Raw genomic sequence first — 10,343 nt, forward strand, 5'->3', positions numbered from 1 at the left:
ATGGGGAGCTCGCCCACACCATGCAGCCCAGAGCTACACCATTCTTTGCCTTTTATGCACAAAAGCCACATCCTGGTGGACACATTTTGGTTAACAAGAACGATTAACGAGCAGCGAAACTACAGAGGCCAAAAGCAAGTACATTGACGGACTTTCCCAAATCCTGTAACTATGGACCAGGTCTTGGATGGGTTAGGTCTTTGTTCCCGCTTTGGCAGGTGTTTGGGCCTGTGCTGGATTCTAAGGTCAGAATGGTGCCTCTAACATGGCGTCAGTTATGCGGAGGTCTTGGGGCCTGTGGTAGCTCCTGCCACCCAGCCTTCCCCACAGTGATGAACTGTAGCCCAGAATCGTGAACTGAACATGTCCTTTCTCTCTTAAGTCGCTTCTCTCAGGGTATTTTATCATATCACAGCAATGGGAAATAAAACTAAGACAATTCCTTCTGCTGTGTTCTAGCTGGGAGAGAGGACCAAGAGAGACGGAGTCCTGGGATAGGAAGCCGAGTCCCCATGCAAGGGATGATGGTAGAGTTGGTGGAGGCTTTGGCAGGACTTCCTTCTGGTGTGGAAGGTGGAGGAGAGGTCAACATTGAAAGAAGGTGTTCCGGGTGCATCTTGCATGAGATCCTGGATTCTTTTAAACATTTTACTACATTTTAGTGTGTGTGTGTGTGTGTGTGTGTGTGTGTGTGTGTGTGTGTGTGTTCGTGTGCACACAAGTGCACGCTGCATGTGTAAAGATCAGATCAGAGGACAATTCAGCTCTCCCTTTCGACCATGGGTCCCAGATATTGGCAGCAAGTGCCTATATCTGATGAGCCATCTCACCAACTTACACCCTGGAGTCTTCCTCTTTTTAAAAATAGTCTTTTAAAACCAATTATCTTCTATTTATGTGTATTTGTGTGTGTGCCTTTGTGAATTTATGTGTACCATATGTGTGCACCACATGTGTGCAGGTACCCACAGAAGCCAACAGAGGTTGTCAAGCCTGGCAACCTGAGTTCTGGCTCTAGGATCCATGTGGTACAGGAGGAGAGAACCAACTCCCTCTAAATGTTCTCTGACCTCTACAAGTGTGCCAGAGCATGGACAAGAACACACACACTCATGTACATACATATATACATGCAAACATGCACACACATACATAATACATGCATACACACATACATACATAGGCACGTACATGCATGCAATACATAATACATACATCGTACATACATAAATGTGAAAACAATCCAGGGACTTGTTGGGAAGAAGAAAAGACTCAGAGTGTGTGATGGCTAGTCTTGGTTGTCAACTTGACTCCATCTGGAATTAACTAAAACCCAAGCAGCTAGGTAAACCTGTGGGGGATTTTTCTTGATTGAACTATTTGAAGTGGGAAGACCCACCTCAAATCTGGGCCACACCTAATGGCAGCCTATATAAAGGAACGTAGAAAGGAAGTGTTTGCTCTCACTCTCCCTGGCAAGTCCATCCTTCCACTGGCATTAGAGCCAACTTCTTTGGGATTCAGGTGCATACTGAAGACCAGCTGAGACATCCAGCCTCATGGACTGAACAACTACTGGATTCTTGGACTTCCTGTTGGTAAACAGCCATTGTTGGACTAGCTGTAAGGCATTTTAATAAATCTCACATATATATATATCCCATATATATATATATATCCCATATACATATCCCATACATGTCCCATATATATGCATATATATACATAAACACACACACACATGCACTCACGCATGCACGCACACGCACCTATAATCCCAGTACTCAACAGGTGCAGGCAAGAAAATCTTAAATTCAAGGTCATCAGCTATACATGTATGTGTGTGCATGTCTGTGTATATGTATTGATGGCCGGCTACATATATATGTGTGTATATGTAGATATATACATTTGAGATTTATCATATATATGTACATATTCGTTCTATCAGTTCTGTTTCTCTAGAGAACCCCGATAATACAGAGTTGGATAAGAAGGTGGATGTCGTCAGGGTGAATATGATCAAAACACATTATATACACATTGGAAACTGTCAGAGAATAATAAAAAATATCAAATATTTAAAAGAAGGAAAGAAATAAAAGAAACCCAACTAGGATTAGAGAGGCTTGGCACACCAAGTCCCCAGAGAAGTGGCCAGAGGCTGAGATCATGCTGTTTGGTGTAGGCTACACAGCCTACTCTCCAGACAGGGATGGAGGAAAGTTGCTCCAAGATACAGGAGTGAGTGCCAGCAAGTAAGTGCCAGCGACTGGAGGAGGAAGTGGGACTGACTGCCAGTTAGACTCCCAAAGTCTTATGATGATGACAATGTTTTTGAAAGTAGTTGGATGTGGTAGTTACACAGTATCTAAACTTTTAAACTATACTAACAGTAGGGTATGGTGGTGCACACCACCACTCGGGAGGCAGAAGCAGGTAGATCTCTGTAAGTTCGAGGTCAGCCTGGTCTACAGAGTGAGTTCCAGGATGAACCAGGGCTATACAGAGAAACTGTGTCTCCAAAAAGCAAAATATAATAATTAATAATAATAATAATAAACAAACTATACTAACACTAAATTGTTTTTTCTTTTCTTTCTTTCTTTCTTTTTTTTTTTTTTGAGATGGAGTCTCATGTCACTATGAGCTACATCCTCAGCCCCCATTTGCCTCTTTTGTTTTGTTCGTTTGAGACAGTACCTGGGAATATTGCCCACCCAGGCTAGCATCAAACTCTTAGATTCAAGTAATCCTTCTGCCTCAGCCTCTCAAGTAATGTGGACTACAGCTGTGTGTCACTGTGCCCAGCCGAATCGTTACCTCTAAAATAGCTAATTTTATGTTATGTGAATTCTACCATAAGAAAGTAAAAATAAAAAGGAAAAGGAAAGAAAGAACCAAGGACTGGAGATGTAGTATTTGCCTCGAATGCCCCAGTGGGGGGCTGGGCACATAACTCAGTGTGTGATGGCTATTCTTGGTTGTCAACTTGATTACATATAGAATTAAAACCCCAAAATGGAGGGCACACCTGTGAGGGATTTTTGCTTAATTTGAAGTACAGGAAGATCTACTTTTAATCCAGATCTATGAGGTAGGAAGATGAACCTTTAATCCAGATCTTTTGAGGTGGGAAGACCCATCTCTAATCTGGGCCACACCATCTGCTGGAAGCCTATGTAAGGACATGAAGAAGGAAGCTTTTGCTCTTTGTCTGCTTACTCACACCTCACTAGCAAGTTCATTCCGTCACTGGCATTAGAACCTACTTCCTTTGGATTCCAGTGTACACTGAAGACCAGCTGAGACAACCAGCCTTGGGAACTGAACAACTATTAGATTCTTGGACTTTCCATTCATAGCCAGACATTGTGGGATTAGCTGGACCACAGCCTGTAAGTCATGCTAATAAATCTCCTTTCTAGTCCCTGGTGGCTTACTTTTGACAACACCAACAGCTCCACCCCCTTTCTCTGCAGAATCACCACGGTGGCTGGGGCCCTGTACACAGGTCCTGAAGACTGGAAGGCCTTCAAGGCTCTCATTGCTGCTCAGTACAGTGGGGCTCAGGTCCATATGGTCTCCAAATCACCCCATTTCCACTTTGTCCAAACTAACTGTACCCCCCAAATTTCTCCAAAATTTTCCTGCCAGCAAGGTTCCAGCATTTAAGGGTGATGATGGATTCTGTGTGTTTGAGAGTGATGCCACTGCTATTATATAAGCAATGAGGAGCTGTGGGGAAGAACTCCAGAGGCATCAGCTTAGGTCGTGCAGTTGGTGAGCTTCGCTGGCAATGACATTGTTCCTCCAGCCAGTGCCTGGGTGATCCCCACCTTGGGCATCAGGCACCACAACCAACAGGCCACTGAAAATGCAAAAGAGATGAGGTGCATCCTGGGGTTGCTGGACCCTCCCGTGAAGACTTTTCTGTGGGTGAGTGAGTGACACTGGCTAATATTACAAGTTGTCTGCACCGTGCTTGGCTCTATAAACGGGTCTTAGAGCTTCCTTTTCACCAGGCTCCCCCCAGTGCCGACTGATGGTTCCTTACCTGCATTAGCCAGCTCCAGTTCAGGGCAGTCACGGAGGAGGTGAACTCTTGGAGGAGGGAGAAGATGGTCCAGTTTGATGCTAAGAAGTTTGCAGAGAGTCAGCCTAAAATGGACACCCTAAAGAGAGAAAAGAGTTTACTGGAAGAGAAACAGAAGCCCTAGGATGAACAGAAAGAGAGAGAGAAAAAAAGGCAGCTGCTCCAGCTTCTGAGGAGATGGATGAGAGTGAGCAAGCATTGGCTGCTGAGCCCAAGGCCAAGGACCCCTTCACTCACCTGCCCAAGAGAACCTTCGTGTTGGATGTTTAAGCATAATTATGACAATGAGGATACCCTCTCTGTGATGCAGCCATATTTTTGGGAGTACTTTGATAAGGACGGCTCGTCCCTGTGGTATGCTCAGTACCATTTCCCTGAAGAGTTACCCAGACCTTCATGAGTTGCTGGAGTGTTCCAGCTATTGGATAAACTGAGGAAGGATGCCTTTGCTAGTATTATTCTCTTTAGAACCAACATTTCTGGCATGTGGGTCTTCTGTGGCCAGGAGTTTGCCTTGCGGCTGAGTTCAGGTTGGCAGGTGGACAATGAATCATAAACACGGCAGAAACTGGATCCTGGTAGCAAGGAGAGCCAGACCCTGGTGTGAGAGTACTTTTCCTCCAGATGGGGGAGGGGATGGGGGAAATGGGACAACTTCCAGTACATGGGCCAAGCTGTCAATCAAGGCAAGATCTTCAAGTGAACACGTCTTGCTGTTGCCTAGCTGCCTGCACCCACCCACCCACCCTTCAAGGGAGATGGGGGCCATTAAAAGAAAAACATTTAAAACAAAAATAAAAATAAGTCATATATATATATATATATATATATATATATATATATAGAGAGAGAGAGAGAGAGAGAGAGAGACTCATTCTGTAAGTTCTGTTACTCTAGAGAACCCCAACTAACACACAGTGGCAGAGCACCCTCCTAGAATCCACCAGGAGGATCTAAGGACACAGTTCAAAGGCAGAACGCTTTCCAAGTATAGGTAAGGCTCTGGGTTGTCATTACAAGAAAAAAGGAGGAGAAGGGAGGAAAAGGGAGAGCATGGGTGTCAGGGAAAGGGAGAAAGAACAGGGGAAAGAGAAGAGTACCTATGCCCTACACAGGCTCCATAGCAGCGGGAAACACTCTGTCAGTGCGTCCCGCTTGCAGGAAGCTAACTAGAAGTTGAGCATCCTAGATGGCTGACAAAGGGTAACATGACTGGCTTTCTCCGTCAGCCCTGAGCTGGAAGCCAGACAAGGAAGCTGGCGCTAGTCTAGTGCTGGCTGTTTGGGGCTAAGGCTGCAGAGGCTGTGTTTGGCTTCCCGGTGAGTTGCTGCAGGTGTCCCGTAGAGCTCCATTGTCCTACGGGGTCTGGTGACGGGCCTCTTTGTATGCACAGTCTCTGAATGGGGGATGTGGGTAAACACATCTGTCCCTACACAGTGCCATGCTTGGGACCGGCCAGGTGCACAAAGCAGTGGGCTCAGTTTCTTGCATTCACGAGGTGGTGGTGTGGCTCAGTTGGCAGCCCCGCCCGGGTTCAACCTCCAGCACCACATGAAAAACTGGGCCTGGTGGCCAAGGCTTGTAAACCCCAGTACTTCAGAGTTGAAAACAGAAGGATCAGAAGTTCAAGGTCATCCTTGGCTACCCAGCCTGGCCTAAGCAAGACCCTGTCTCAAAAAACATTGCTAACACATCTAAGTCTGCATCGGGGCATGTGGATATTGTATGCATCAGCTCCACAGCCCCTTGCTTGGAGCCTGCATGTCCAGGCAGGACACACTCAATCTGGCATATCTGTGGAACTAAGCCATTGAACAAACATGTGGATTGCAGGGTCTCCTTAGGGTTCGGTACCTCCTCCCTGCACACACACACACACACACACACACACACACACACACACACACAACCAGCCCCGTTTTCTGCTCCTCTGGTCTCGCCATGACATTTCTGCACCTTCACCCACCAGAACAGGACCTGCCTGCAGCAAGTCCTTGGGGCCCTCACCCATCACAAGCCCTAATTATTATCCCTCTAGTGGCCAGGAGCCCAAGCAAGACTTTCTGTGTGACTGGAACAGCTGCTCTGAGTGTGTGCATACAGAGGAGGGTGGCACCACGACTTCTTCACATCCCATGGAGCACGTTGAAAGTCAATGGGCCCTGTATCTCATCGGCCAGCTGTGTATAAAACCCCTCATTAAGAGAAGGGGTTAAGGGCCCTTCATTTGGTTTCATGTGTGTGTGTGTGTGTGTGTGTGTGTGTGTGTGTGTGTGTGTGTGTGTTTGTACATCTGTGTTTGTCTCTGTATGCATAAACACTCATGCACATGCAGGTGTATGTATGGGTGTGCCTGCCTGTGCATGCATGTGTGCAGGTTGGAAATCAAATCCTGGTACTACCCTCTATTGCTCTCCACTTTATATTTTGAGTCTGGGTCTCTCAGTCAGCTACCACCACACTTGGCTTTTAGGTGGTTTCTGGGGAATCTGAACTCAGGTCTTCAAGCTTGTGAGGCAAGGGCTTTATGGATTGAGCCAACTCCCTAACTTTTCATTCCATTTCTATACAAGACAGAAGAAAACCGGAAAAACAAACCCAGCCCCTGAGGGTCACTTGCTCTGGACCAAGGGGGTATTCTTCTATTTCACCTCTGACCCAGAGTTGATGGCTTCCGATCTTAGTTCTTATGGAAGAATTTGATCCTCAGGACAAGGGTAGGACTCACAACTTGGTTGTGGTTTCCCAGGAAACTTCCCATTGCACTGGAAGGGAGAAGCAGGAAGCCCCACACCCAGTCAATTTTGGAGGGAAGGTATAGCCCAGGTGCAAGTATCACCAGAGACTTTAGGGGCAAAGCCTGGGAACCCTAACAATATTCTTAAGGGACTCGGAACAGATTGTGTCTCCTGTTCTCCGCAAGCTAATTAAAAAGACTGTGGTCAGGAACAGAGACCGGAGATTTATTCCTTGTGGACCCATTGAGAAGAGGAATAAAGAGATCCAGCGACACTCACCAGGTCCATGAGGGTTAGGTTTAAATAGAGGGCCAGAGCTATTCATAGCTAAGCCTTCCCCGTGCAGGTGTGGTCCTGCCCAGCATCGCCTCAGCCCCAGTCTCTACCACAAGGTGCTCTCATTGTCAGATCTGTGTGAGGGCTCTTCCTAGGAGACAAGTCGCCCTCTGCCTGGCACCTGGAGCTTCAGCCTTTCCCTCTCCTCATCTGAGACTCCTGGGGGAAGTCCCAATTCCCCGGAGACCATTGTTTCTATAACCTCATAGCTGAAGGGAGGGCACAAGTGTCTCTCTTTAGTCTATCCTGGCTCCAGCCATGCCAGTGACACAGGGCAGCTGGATCCCGACTGTATGAGGATGCTCGGAGGGAGGGGAAGGCTTGGGCATGTGTGCATGAACAGTGCCATTCTATAGCAAGCTCGAGCCCTAAATGCAAGCAGTGACCGGTGTCCTTACAAGAGGAGGGGCCTAGAGAGACACGAGAGGGCCAGAGACACTTTCTAATGCTGTGTGACAGGAATCTGGAGTTACCGGGTACTAGAAATGACAGGAAGGGGCGTTTCCAAGAACCTTTGGAGGGAAAGGAGCCCCGCCCACACCTGGATTTTTAACTTCTGCTCTCCAATGAGACAGGACAGAAAGACAGGGGTATGATGGGGACGGGAGAACGGAAAGGAGTCTCATCCAGGAGCCTGCTTGAAGGCTCTCCAGCTAGGAAGTCAAAATTCCAGCACCATTAGCCACATTTCCTTAAGGCCTTTTCCCCTTCCCAGCGGTGACCTGCAACTTTCCAGGAATCTCAGACCAGATGCTCCATTATGGTAAAAGATGCGTCCTAAACCTTCCTGGATTTTCCTTATCAGATTATGACTCCGTGCAAGTCCTCTGCAGCCACTTATCAGGAAGAAGAGGGTGGGGATATGCTCAGCTGGTAGCAGATTTGGCTGCCACCATCATGAACATGCCCTGAGTCCAGGCTTTAGTACCATAAACTGTGTGTGGTGCACAGCTGTAATCCCAGCGCTTGGAAGGTCAAGGCAGGAGGGTTAGAAGTTCAAGGTCATCCTTGGCTTCATAGAAGGCTGCATGAGACTTTGTATCAGAGAAAGGGAAGGGAGGAGAGAGAGAGAGAGAAAGAGAGAGAGAGGGAGGGAGGGAGGGAGAGGGAGAGGGAGAGGGAGAGGGAGAGGGAGAGGGAGAGAGAGAGAGAGAGAGAGAGAGAGAGAGAGAGAGAGAGAGAGAGAGAGAGAATACCTTTAGCAAGCCTTTGAGATGTAACTTGAGGCACCAAAATGATAAATGTGACTAATGACAAGAGACTTAATTGTGTCTTTCCCTTAAGAAGCCGTCTTAGTTACTGTCTGTTGCTATGGTAAAACACCATGACCATGGTGGTTTGAAAGAAAATGGCTCCCAAAGGGAGTGGCACTAATGGGAGATGTGGCCTTGTTGGTGTAGGTGTGGTCTTGGAGGAAGTGCGTCACTGTGGAGGCAAATATAGTTGGAAGTTTCTCTGGTCCCACCTGGCTCTGAGGTCCCGAGTTTCTCCGTCCCGCCTAGCCCCATGGTCCTGCAGCTGCTTATAAAATAATCATTCGTAGGCCCATATTAATTATCAACTGGATGGCCTATGGCAGGCTTCTTGCTAGCTAGCTCTTTCATCTTAAATTAACCCATTTCTATTAATCTATGTTTTGCCACGTAGCTGTGGCTTTACCTGCATCCCATTGCCTGTTGCTTCTAGGATGGCGGATTGGCATCTCCCCCACTCTCCTCTCTCCTCTCATTATCTCTCTTGGATTTTCCCTTCTGGCTCCATCCTGCCCTGCCATAGGCCCATGCAGCTTTATTTATTAGCCAACGGGAGCAACACATATTCACAGCGTACAGAAAGACCTCCCACAGCAGAGGCAGGCTTTGAGGTCTCATATATGCTCAAGCCATGCCCAGTCTACTTCCCGTTGCCTGCATATCAACATGTAGCAGCTCCTTCTCCAGCACCACGTCTGCCTGCACACCGCCATGCTCCCCGTCAGGATGACAATGGACTGAACCTCTGAAACTGTAAGCCACCACCTCAGTGAAATGTTTCCCTTTCTAAGAGTTGCTGTGGTCATGGTGTCTCTTCACAGCAATAGAAACCTTAACTAAGACAATGAGCAAGGCCACACAGAGAAGAATTTATTTGGGTTTATGGTTCTAGAGGAATAAGAAGGTTCCACTGTGATGGAGAAGTGTGGCAGCAGGAGGCAGCTGGCACAGAAAGCTGAGACCTTACATCCTTAACCATAAGCCTGAATCAGAGAGCAAACCGGAAGTAGACAGGACTTTTTCCTCTCCATACCCTCGCCCAGTAATGTACTCCCTTCAGGAAGGCCACACTACCTATATCTCCCCAAATGGTGCCACCAGCTGGGGGACCGATGCCTAAGCCTGTGAGGGACATTTCTCAGTCAAGCCACCACAGATGCCCATACCCACCCTTGGTTGTGTCTGATTCTTTCCCTGAGTGTCTCTCGCTCATCCTCTAAACCTTCATGCTTATATACTATGCTTAAAATGTCTTTTTAATAAAAGCTGGGCATGGTGGCACACATCCTAAATCCCACCACTCAGGAGGCAGAGGCAGGAGGATCCCTGTGAGTTCGAGGACAGCCTGGTCTACAGATCGAGATCCAGGACAGGCTCCAAAACTACACAGAGAAACCCTGTCTCGAAAAACCAACCAACCAAACAAACAAACAAACAAAAACCCCCAAACTCCAGCCGGCCTCGCTGGGTATGTATGGGAGGTCCCCAGGCAGTGGCGCAGGGACCTGTCCTTGGTGCATGGCCTGGCTTTTTGGAGCCTGGGGCCTAGGCTGGGACACTTTGATCAGCCTTGGTGTAGGGAGGAGGGGACTGGACCTGCCTTGGCTGAGTCTACCAGGCTGGACTGACTCCCCAGGGGAGACCTTGCCTTGGAGGAGGTGGGAATGGGGGGTGAATTGGGAGGGAAGGCTGCGGGGTGGGAGGAGGGAGGATGGGGGAATTCGTACCTGATATGTGAAATTAAGTTAATTATAAAATAAAAATATTAAAAAAAAATTAATAAACTCCAACCCTGCTTCACACTGGCTTATCCTAAAATTCTGTGTCAAAACCAAGGATTTTTTTTTTCTGAGTTGAAGACCCCTAAAAAGCTAATGGAACTCCTCATGCTGAAGGTAACAGGGTGGGCCCTATGCCTCT

At 47.6% G+C, this 10,343-nt stretch overlaps 1 pseudogene; it reads left to right on the plus strand.

Annotated features, from left to right (window-relative positions):
* Positions 1-2,172: 2,172 nt before the first annotated feature.
* Positions 2,173-4,799, plus strand: LOC102920550 (elongation factor 1-gamma pseudogene; annotated as a pseudogene).
* The last annotated feature ends 5,544 nt before the right edge of the window (positions 4,800-10,343 follow it).

This window comes from Peromyscus maniculatus, chromosome 23, assembly GCF_049852395.1.
Source record: "Peromyscus maniculatus bairdii isolate BWxNUB_F1_BW_parent chromosome 23, HU_Pman_BW_mat_3.1, whole genome shotgun sequence".
NCBI lineage: Eukaryota > Metazoa > Chordata > Mammalia > Rodentia > Cricetidae > Peromyscus > Peromyscus maniculatus.